The sequence below is a fragment of the Branchiostoma belcheri genome, unplaced genomic scaffold (assembly GCF_001625305.1).
Source record: "Branchiostoma belcheri isolate BF01 breed outbred unplaced genomic scaffold, Haploidv18h27 scaffold39, whole genome shotgun sequence".
Taxonomy (NCBI): Eukaryota; Metazoa; Chordata; class Leptocardii; order Amphioxiformes; family Branchiostomatidae; genus Branchiostoma; species Branchiostoma belcheri.
This window is the reverse complement of record NW_017804009.1, coordinates 1,384,439-1,394,929: the sequence shown is the minus strand read 5'-3', so window position 1 is coordinate 1,394,929 and position 10,491 is coordinate 1,384,439. Positions and strand designations below refer to the sequence as shown.

Below are 10,491 nucleotides of genomic sequence, written 5' to 3'. Positions count from 1 at the left end.
CTCATGCGGGGCATGTGTTATACGCGGGGCGTATGATAATTTGACACTCATGCGGGGCATGTGTTATACGCGTGGCGTATGATAATTTGACACTCATGCGGGGCATGTGTTATAGTCAGGCGCGGGGCGTATGATAATTTGACACTCATGCGGGGTGTATGATGGAGAGCATGCGGGGCATGGTGTATGGCCGGTTTAGAAGTGGGGCGAATGCAAAAATGTGATTTTGGAATCGGAACACGCGGGGCGTATGATTCAAGATGAGCATATGGGAGACGAAGTACTCGAAGTCAATGCACATGGTAAAGAAGGATTGGTGTTTTGTTTTTCGCATGCATTATGTTGATGACGTTGAGGAAAGAGCTGGAGGAGATGAAGGAGACGGTGAGCAGGATACAGAAGGGGAGGACCACGGCGGAGTTACAGGACGAAGTTGTCCAATACGTGCGAAGGGCGTGGGCGGCGTTTGATCCATAACGGGCAGTGTCACTACTCCAGACGCCTGGTGACGCAGGCCAGAAGTGAGAATCATCAAAAGGCACGGGAATTTACCTTAATGTCGGAGCAGCTTACACCACACGCGAAACAATTATAGTGAAATAATTTAAGAGAAATAATTATCTTATTTACAAATGAGACAATGTGTGTGGCACAGACCTCAAATGCAGCATAGCTATAAGCACTTTAGTCACAGTTGGATAAACAGATCTCTAAAGATATTGCTGCCTTTGCAAAGTTGCATGCAAAGTCGAATACAGGGCCCTCTGCGTATAGTGGAAGGCGCCTCACGGGGACTACCGAGTTCCAGCGTACACAGCCATAGTTCCAACCGCGCTGTGGCAGAGGCCGCGGTAGAGGGCCACGCCCAGAGTTTCAGTTGTAACGGAAAAGGACACTGGGCCGGCTAGGGACTGCCCAGGATGCAAAAAATGATTTGAATGAAGAATTGAAAATGATAAGATTGTATGAATATTGACATCTACTTCTCGATTCATCGATAGGAGGCAAACCCGGAATACTAGTACTGTGTTCGCTTGTTTCAACGGATTATAGTAAGGCCTTTGACTGTGTGAGCCACAACATTGCTATCTTACGACTTCTTGATCTTGGAATGCGCCCTTCGGTAACTGCGTGGATTGAAGACTATTTTGTATACCGTTAATGCTGGCAAGTTTTGTTAACGTCATAATTTATGATGGATAATCGTATTACAAAGAGTGTGTAAGCCTGATTTGTGGATAGACAAAGATTCGTAATGTTAAGCCTTGTGGTTGATCGGTTTGGTGGTTCTTGAGATATTTATTTTCTTGTTTCCTCATTGGTTGTTTTCGTTTAATTTTGACGATTATTTTGGTGTTACACCATTGCTAATGACAATATGTGTTACATCAGTGCATAGGATAAAGGATTATTGTTGGATAGAGGCGGTATGAAAGCTTAAGTTTGTTGATGAAGGAATGTTTGTACTCTTAACCATTTGGAAAACCATGATGTTGGATGAATTTATTTATTGAGCATGTAGCAAAAATGATGTAGTCAACCCAAGGGGCATGGAGTTATGCATGCGTGCATATGTGATATGTGATGGTGTTTGTCAAAATAAAGTACAAGGTTGGTTTCAGAGTGACTTGTGGACATCATCTTTTGAATAAATGATAACATAATGGTCGTACGGTAAAGGATATTTAGACATATGCAGTAAATCTTACCGGTACTAGTGACGAGTGTCTGAATAAAGGACAAAATGTATAGTATCTAAATTACGGTTGAACAAAGAGCTTTTAACTCCATGGGTTGAACAACAAAACAAGAGATTCCTCATTCGGAGCCCAGGAGACCGGCCAGGACAAAGGCTTACTTCGCTACCGTACCTCTGTACCTCCACGTGCTTTCGGCGGCTACCCCGGCACCTCCAACCAAGGAACTAACAGGGAATTAATGGCTGCAGGAAGGGGCTCCTGGCAGTCCACACCTCTCCAGTCACAGCGGTTTTTCCGTACCCAGTTTTTGGCTCGGTGGCCGCTAATCAGTGCAGGATCTGCAAGGGGTACGACCATTTCGCCCGAGGGTGCCCCTCGCGATAAGAGGCCGACCAGGCCCCCGTAGATCCGCTAGAAGGGGTAGATTCTAAAAAAAAAAATAATTGTTGCTAGCCCAACGCCAGGATGGAATAAAGACAATCCCAGGACCGGTTTATGGATTTTGTTCAAAAGCAGCAGTGTAAATTCGTAAGTTTTGATGCCTTTTGACAATGATATATACTTAAGGAAAATGAGTTAGCTGTATACAGTGAGGGGTAGATTCTTAAAAAAAGTTGTTGCTAGCCCAGCGCCAGGACGGATGTGATATGAAGACACTTCCAGGACCAATTTGCGGACTTTGTTGTAAAGCAGTATTGTAAATTCATGGGTTATGATGTTTTTTGACAAGGTTATATATTCAAAGAAAAATTAGTTATCCATAGAATCCTGCCACACCAGCTGCACCTCCTTTCCCGGGACGTGATGTGCCGTGAGGCACTTTGTCCCGTATCATGTAGATGTAGATAGAAAAGGAGGGGTAGATTTGAAAAAAAAAATGTGCACTAGCCCAACATCAGGATGGATATGAAAACCGTCTCAGGACCAATTTGCGGACTTTGTTGTAAAGCAGTACTAGTAGTGTAAACTTGGTGGTTATGATGCCTTTTGACAAAAATGTATATTAAGCTGGACAGGAAGAAGTGTGGGGATGAGGCCAAAGACCTCACGGCCGGGGAGGGAAGATAGTGGATCCTGAAGTCATGCTCGTTTTTGCGACCGCTCATTCGCCACAAACCACAGCCATTGAAAAGTGTAAGTATAAAAGGGACTGCTAATTTTTCATTATGTCATTAATTACATATATTCATAACGTATGACCTGCATAACAGCTTACGCAGCGTAGTTTTGGGCATGCTCAAAACTACGCTGCGTACTGAGCGGGGCGGTGCGTGTGCTGGGCGTATACCGGCGTCCACAAAACTTACACAAAACGACTGAGATGCATATGAAGTGCGCAGTTTGCGTACGGCTGCGTATGAAAAAAATTGTCCGTACGCAACTCATACGCAAGACGATTCACTGAATTGTGACAGGGCCCTAGACTTTGAAAGGAAGGTGAAGTGCCTCTCAGGTACGCTATGTAACACGACAACCTTACAATGTAACAGTGTACAGTGAGAGTATATATGGCCTTGACTTGGGGTGATGGAAATTCTCTTTTACTCTCCTCTGGAGGCACTAGAGAACGCCCACCGTACAGAAGGAGTCAGGGAAGTGTTGGAGCAGGTCTTAGATCTAGCTAAAGCACCATCTCACCTTAATCATGCACTGCTGATACCGGCGCCGAGGAGGTTTAATAGAGGAGAAAGCCAGGGTGGCGGGCCATACCATCCGACCTACGCGGCCACGCTCAGGTACGCTAGTCTCCACGAAGGGAGCCATTGATATGCTGGGCCATGAGGGGATGGTTCGTAGGGCGTTGGGCTCTGACACAGACGAGAGGGTAGGAGCAAAGTTCGCAAAGGTGGTAAAACAGCTAGTCTGGGTACCATGCATCGTCAGCCAGCGTGGCCGCCACCTCCCTCTCCGCAATGGTTCCCCAGGCTGGGTTCTCCTCGGTGTTCCGAGGCAGGTGCTATGCGTGTGAAACATATGATCACTCTCAGAAATATTGTCCATATCGTAGAGGTGCATTGCGGGGCAGGAGAGGGGGGAGATGGCCTGCTAAATTTAATTCCGGATACCACCCTGGGAGATAGCCAATCCGACAAAAGATAGTGCAAAGACGAGCAGCCCGGTATGTCACAAACAACTTCCATCGTACAAGCTGTCACTGACATGATTGACAAGCTTGGCTGGCAATCCCTAGAAAACTGAACGAGGAATGCCAGCTAGACTTGCTACATTATATAAGATTATCAATGTCATTTCTGTGCCACATGCGTCTAGACTTGTGCCTGCGGCTCGATGCTCCCGCCGCACCAACCACGCTCTAAGCTGCAGACCATCGCGAGTAAATCCAACTACTACAGGCTGTCGTTCTTCCCTCGCACCATCCAAGAGTGGAACAAACTTGAGCCTGGTGTGGCGGAGGCGGGGTCCCTCACCCAGTTCAAAACTGGACTCACGGCGGTCTGTCACTACGGCATTCTTTCCCATTGCTAGGCGCGTTCCAAAAAGTATCAGGTTACAAGACGCTATTTTGGCCTGTTTTGGACTTCCCGTAAAATATTTGAAAATGAACAAATAGTATTTAGTGATAAGTTTCGTCAAATTGAAATGAAATTATCGTCTTAACATCCTTTTAATGTTAGCTTTTTATGTTAAATCACTGATTTTGTTACATTTTGCTCAGAAAGACGATTATTTTCGGGTTTCCGAGCACACGTTATGTCATGTTTTTAGGCATACCTCGTTCAAACCTGGCCCCGTGTATTACCCCAGATCCCCGATCTTTGTATTTTTCGACGACTAGGAATAAGATCAAAAATTGTGTTTTAGGGATTTTTTAATTTCTGATTTTAAGTCTAGTTTTTGTCAACATATTGGTGAAAAAATGGCATTTTGTGACATTTTTCTCACTAAAATACCCATAATTCAAAATTGAGGCCATTTTTGAAAAATCCCTAAAACACGATTTTTCGGGACAACCGTTACGGTCATTTTGAGCCGTAAATGGGGTATGTTTGACTCTTCATGCTTCCAGGTTTGAACGAGTTTTGCAGACATGTCATATCACCAGAAAGTGTGCATTGTGTTATTCATACAGGTGTAAAGAATCATTACAGTATTCAAGGTCACCCAAGGATACGACAATAGCTTCGCTATATGTTACATGTCCACAAAAAATGATAGCGGACATGTACTGTCCAGGAAACTGTTTGTATCTATGGAAAAGTGTTGTTTTTTTATCTGTTGCAAGGCACTCAGGCAGAAGAGCTTGTTTTGCCGCTTTATGGTAAATGACCGCAGGTGACCCCGAAATGGAACGCGGGTTCGATTCGAATTGCCCAGATCGAACACGATCGAACACTGTTCGGGTTCTATGAAATGTGGGAACTTTGCAGCCCAGATTTGACCACCGTGACTGGCGAGGACGTCCCTGCTGCATTGAGTCGCCCCTACACGTTTTGTATATATGTATATATATATGTTCTACTGGCACACTAAATGCACTTGTGTTGTCTTTTACACCCACAGATTCAGTTATTTACGTGCCTTAGTGTCCCCTCCTTCAGTTACCCTTGTTTTTATCTGTACCGGTCACCTGTTTTGTAACTAACACATGTGCAGCTGTTCGTAACCCGATGCAAATCGGGCTACGCAGTACATAAGATGATGATAGGGGTATGGAACGACGACCATCCACAGCCATCGCCAAATCCTCCCAGCCACCAAATGGATTGACGAGGAGGGGAGGTGTGTCAGCACCGTGGGACCGATTCCAGACGCCGAGTTCGTTTCATCACAGGATGTGGCGGTCACTGCAGACAATTTCAGATTCAGAGACCCTATGCCATGTATGTCGTTTAAATTTAGAGCGGGCGAAATACACAACTATGTATCGGAATGGGAGCGTATTGCTGGGAATAGCGTACAGCATCAAAGGGTGATGGGTTGGAAAAAGAATAAGGTGGATATTAGAGAGTTTATAGTGCCAGATAAGGGAATGTTCCGGGGCCAGCAGTATGATTGTCCGTTTCCAACACCAGCTTACTTTACGCCATGTTACACATGCGACTCTATGCATGCAATGACCGTCATTTCGCCGACTGAAGTTGGAAAATGCAAAAAGTGTATTCCGCTAATCCACATTGAACCCCTCTTTATACCGCTATATATATCCGACTCTGTGCCACGACTGCCATTATGTCGACAGGGATTTTGGATAGAAGGTTTGCATACGTACAAATTTCAGGACGAGTCCATTGTGTGCCCCACAACAGAATTTCCCAGAAAGATCAGGAAATCGAATCACTGAAGGCTCGTGTGGCTAAACTGAAAGATGAAAAGAATACGGTACGCCAAAAAACATATGTATGTATATATGTATGTATGTATGTATGTATGTAATCTTTGAGATACCACCTTGATGACAAAGTACATTCTAACCCTAAGTTATGACCGCATTTCTTACCGACTGGAATTTTGGAAAAGGTGTCAATGTATATACTGCTTATATAGGTAACTTTGTGGCAACATGGTATATATCTGGACTACGTGTAATAACTGCCATTATGTCGACTTTTTTAAAGGACCTTTTATATGCTGCTATTACATAGTTAACTTCTTGGCAACATTGTATATATTTGGACTCGGGTGATACCTGCAACTTTATGTCGACAAAAATTTTCAATAAGAACTCAATGTGTATGCTGCTATGAAATACGGAAGAAATATTCTTGGCACCACTGTACATTACGACCGCCTTTATCATACCGACTGGGATTTTTAAAAGAATGATGTCTTAATGTTGACGCAACTGTCCATTTGACTTTGCGCTGTAAGTGGCACTGTCCATTTTCCTTCGCTCATTGTATACTTGGTTATGTAATATAACCACTATTGCGTCGTGTAGGATTTAAAAAATAATGTTGGGATTAACTCTGCCTATATGAGCTCTATAGGTTATCGCATTTCTTTCTCCAACATTGTGTCTATTTAGATGTGAAAAAACATAGCCATGTGTACGTGCGTGGGGTATGATGTATGTTACTGCTGATGTTTACAATAAAATATTTCACGAAGGGATACGGATCATGTCAATTTTATCCGATACAACAACCCCGCTGTTTTGAAACGTTATGTATAGAGAGAGATATAACGTCCGCATAACTGCAACCATTTAATTGCCCCGTTAGTGCAGCTTGTTAGTTTATACTCCCTCCTTTCATGCTATAGTCTCTAAGTACAGATCAGTGTAGCCCCATTCGTAACACACTAGGGTTATTATAAAAAAGGAAGCTCGCTAAAAAAAGTTAATACTTCGCCTTTCAGCTTGATGGCATAAAAAAGCGGAAACAAGATTGGCTATTCCCGGAATGGGAGAAATCAGCACATTTCGACACAACTGAAGCTCTGCGTGAAGCCACCCAGCGGGAGATGAATGCATGGCCAACCTTGGTATTCCACAACGCCCCCTAGCGTCCAGGAGGTAGCGACAGGGGCAGCCCGAGCTAATGCAACACTTGTAAAATTCCCAAACCCCGACTTGTTTTTAGCCGTGAACCTGCAAAAGTCTGTACAAGAATGGGAATTAATACCAATGAGCCACGATAATAGAGCCCTAATTTTAGAATGGATTACACAAGGAGTAGATGTAGACAAGTTCATTGTTCCTTTCAAAGGCACTTTTCAAGGGAAAACGATTGACGCTGATTATCCGCCACATCAAGTTTTCCATAATAGCCCAGCTTGCAAACCTTTTGTAGAATTCATCTCAGAAACACTGATGGAGCGGATCAAAACAGGGACTCATGATTTCTGTGTGGGGAAAGGTCGAGGAGGTACAACCGCCCTACCTAGTAATGCCATTGACAGTAGAACCTTCTAAACCAAGGCTATGTTGCGACCAAAGATACCTTAACCTTTTCACAAAAGACTCACCCTTCACCTTAGATAAACTGGTAGATGTTTATACACGATATGTAGACTAAGAGAAGGACACATTCCAAACAAAATGCGATGATAAATCCGGCTACGACCACGTCGTTTCAATTAGTGGTACCTTAGTGGTAAGTGGGAAGGTTGCATGCAATAGTGGGATGAGAGACATGTTACGCTAACGATATGTCCTCGGACGCTTCGGACCTAAAATGTGGAGTTGTCCTAGACTTGCCGGATAGTGTACGTAGGTGGATCACATAATCCGAATACTGGAGTGAACAAGATAAGAGTGTTGCACATCAATATATTAAGGAGGCTATGGCTCTAGCATATGCTATTAGGGCGGCCAAGACACGGGTGGCTAATGCAAGAGTCACAGCCAAGGTAGATAGCAAGGTGGTGCTGGCAGCATGGGAAAGGGAACATGGTACATCAGGGGAGCTCAATGACGCCATAAAAGCTGTTTTGGGCAACAGTTGACGCAAATATCGCACAGACCGTCACAACCCCAGATCACAACCCCAGACCACAACCCCAGATCACAACCCCAGACCACAACCCCAGGCACTCCCTGACATCACAGAGGCAGAAGTAGAAGTCGGTATAAACCTGAATATCCGTACTGTCTGGGAAGTGAAAGAAGCAATCAGAAAGCTTAAGAACGGTAAAGCACCGGGAGATGACGGAATATGCCCAGAAATATAATGTTGAAAGCAGATGAACAAGTGACCCCAAAAATTCTCAGAGACATCTTTCAAGACATATGGAATAGAGAAACCATACCTGAAGAATGGAAACTGAATGTTAAACTGATTAACTGATTGTTAAAATACCTAAGAAAGGAAATCTGCAAAACTGTAATAACTGGAGAGGCATCACCCTGTTATCACTCACCTGTAAGGTGTTCAGTCGTATCATCGACGCAGTCCTGAGAGTAGAACAGGCTGGTTTTAGGAAAGGCCGATCGCGCACTGACCGTGCTAAGACAGATTCTAGAGCAAACACAGGAATGGAACAGTGCTCTTTATGTGGTTTTCGTCGATTTCGAGAAAGCCTTTGATAGTCTACACCGTGACTCACTCTAGAAAAATCAGGCATTTGCAATTCTAAGACCGGTATAGAGAAACACTAACATACATACCAAAACCAAAATTAACATCTTTAAAAGCAACGTCCTGCGTGTTCTGCTGTATGATGCGGAGTGTTGGAAGGAGACGGCACTTATACAGCATAAACTGAATGTATTCCAGAACAAATGTCTACGATGAATCCTCAAAATCTTTTGGCCTAACACCATACCGAACAAGAACCTACACCTGAAGACAGGCCTTAAACCAGTGAGCGAGACCGGTCCCTGTGTGCTCGCAGATGGAGATGGCTTGGCCATGTTCGCCAGCAACTGATTTGACAAGAGTAGCGTTTAAGGGTGGACGCCGCAGGGCAGAAGAGCGAGAAGTCGTCCAAGGGTGACATGGAAGATACTGATAAGTGGGAGGCCATCACAGACGCGAAGGGGCAAGAGACCTAAGCCTAGAGTTTAAAGAACTACCACCACAAGAGTTGGCACAACTACTACTCAGAAAATTTTACGGAGAGGAACGGAAAGATGATGGCACTCCATATTCTAAGTCAAGCTAAGCATGTCTGAGATCTATCTCCGCTATCCATCGACACCTCACCGGGCCCCCCTACCACTGTAAATACAACATTATGAAAGTCAAAGAGTTCCAAGCTGCCAACAACCTGTATGTTGGAATGCTCAAGCAGCTAAAGAGAGATGGACTGGACACTTCCAAGCCATATCCACCAATCCTAGCATGTGACATCAGTAAAATGTTCGAGACAAAGACTTTGAGTGTAGATTATCCAATATCTATCAACGACTGGTATAATTCTATCTCGCAAGTTTATACCTATGCCGAAGAGGGGGGGGGGGGAAATGAGGACCTTCAAGATCAGTTACTTTGTCGCCGACACAGATGGTGTAGGAAGGAAATACTACACCCTTTAAGGTACAACGAACATCAGAAGAACCATCCAGGTCACCTACGAAGCGACACCCAACATTCACCAAGACTATGGTCCAGTGAAAGCATTTGAACTATATTGCAGTATTAAAGCTACAGCACTTGAAACGGATGTCCTTTCCTATTTCAAAGACCAAATCTACTATGGAAGCCGGGTTGAAATGCGCCATGGTACTTCAACCAGCCTGTTGGCCGGAACAAGCTTGGATCAATGATGTAGTACATCTCTCGCGCTGCTGGACTCAGCTTACGTCATATCCGTGACTTTTACTAGGCATTATGGGAAGTGTGTATAGAATAGTGTTCTGTAAACCCCTAAAGAAGCCCCACCAAATATCCTCCTCCAGATACTGTATCAACTCACCGCCATAAAGTAGTGCGAGGTAAACAGGACCCGTCTGCAGTAACGGTTGGCCGAATACGTAGTTAACTTGATTGCTAAGACATACTGGTGTATAGACCCCAAGTCTTGGTGGTGTAGACTCCCCTTTTGCCCTTAAATAAGATTTTTGCGACCCTCCAGATGTCGGAGCGGATGGATATAATTAGAGTGGTGCGGACGTCTGTAGAGTGTAGCGTCAGTGCAGGGTGGCTATAATATTTGTGAGGTAAGGTTTCTACAGGCCTGGGTTTCTACCTCGCTTCTTTGACTCGAGTATTTTTCCTCGAAACCATGAAGTTATCACATAGAATGGCTGTTTTAGATTGTGTTTGGGTTCGTAGTTGTCACTGGTGAGGGGTGAGGGACCGTCTTCGTAGGGGTAACTCACGATGTTCAGCCTGTTCGCCTATGCCCCCCTGTCAGAATATTCCGTTACGAACGTGGCTCGGGTGTG

The 10,491-nt window shown here is 44.4% G+C and overlaps 1 pseudogene; it reads left to right on the top strand.

Moving 5' to 3' along the window:
- Positions 1-339: 339 nt before the first annotated feature.
- LOC109476701 lies at positions 340-9,929 on the top strand (annotated as a pseudogene).
- The last annotated feature ends 562 nt before the right edge of the window (positions 9,930-10,491 follow it).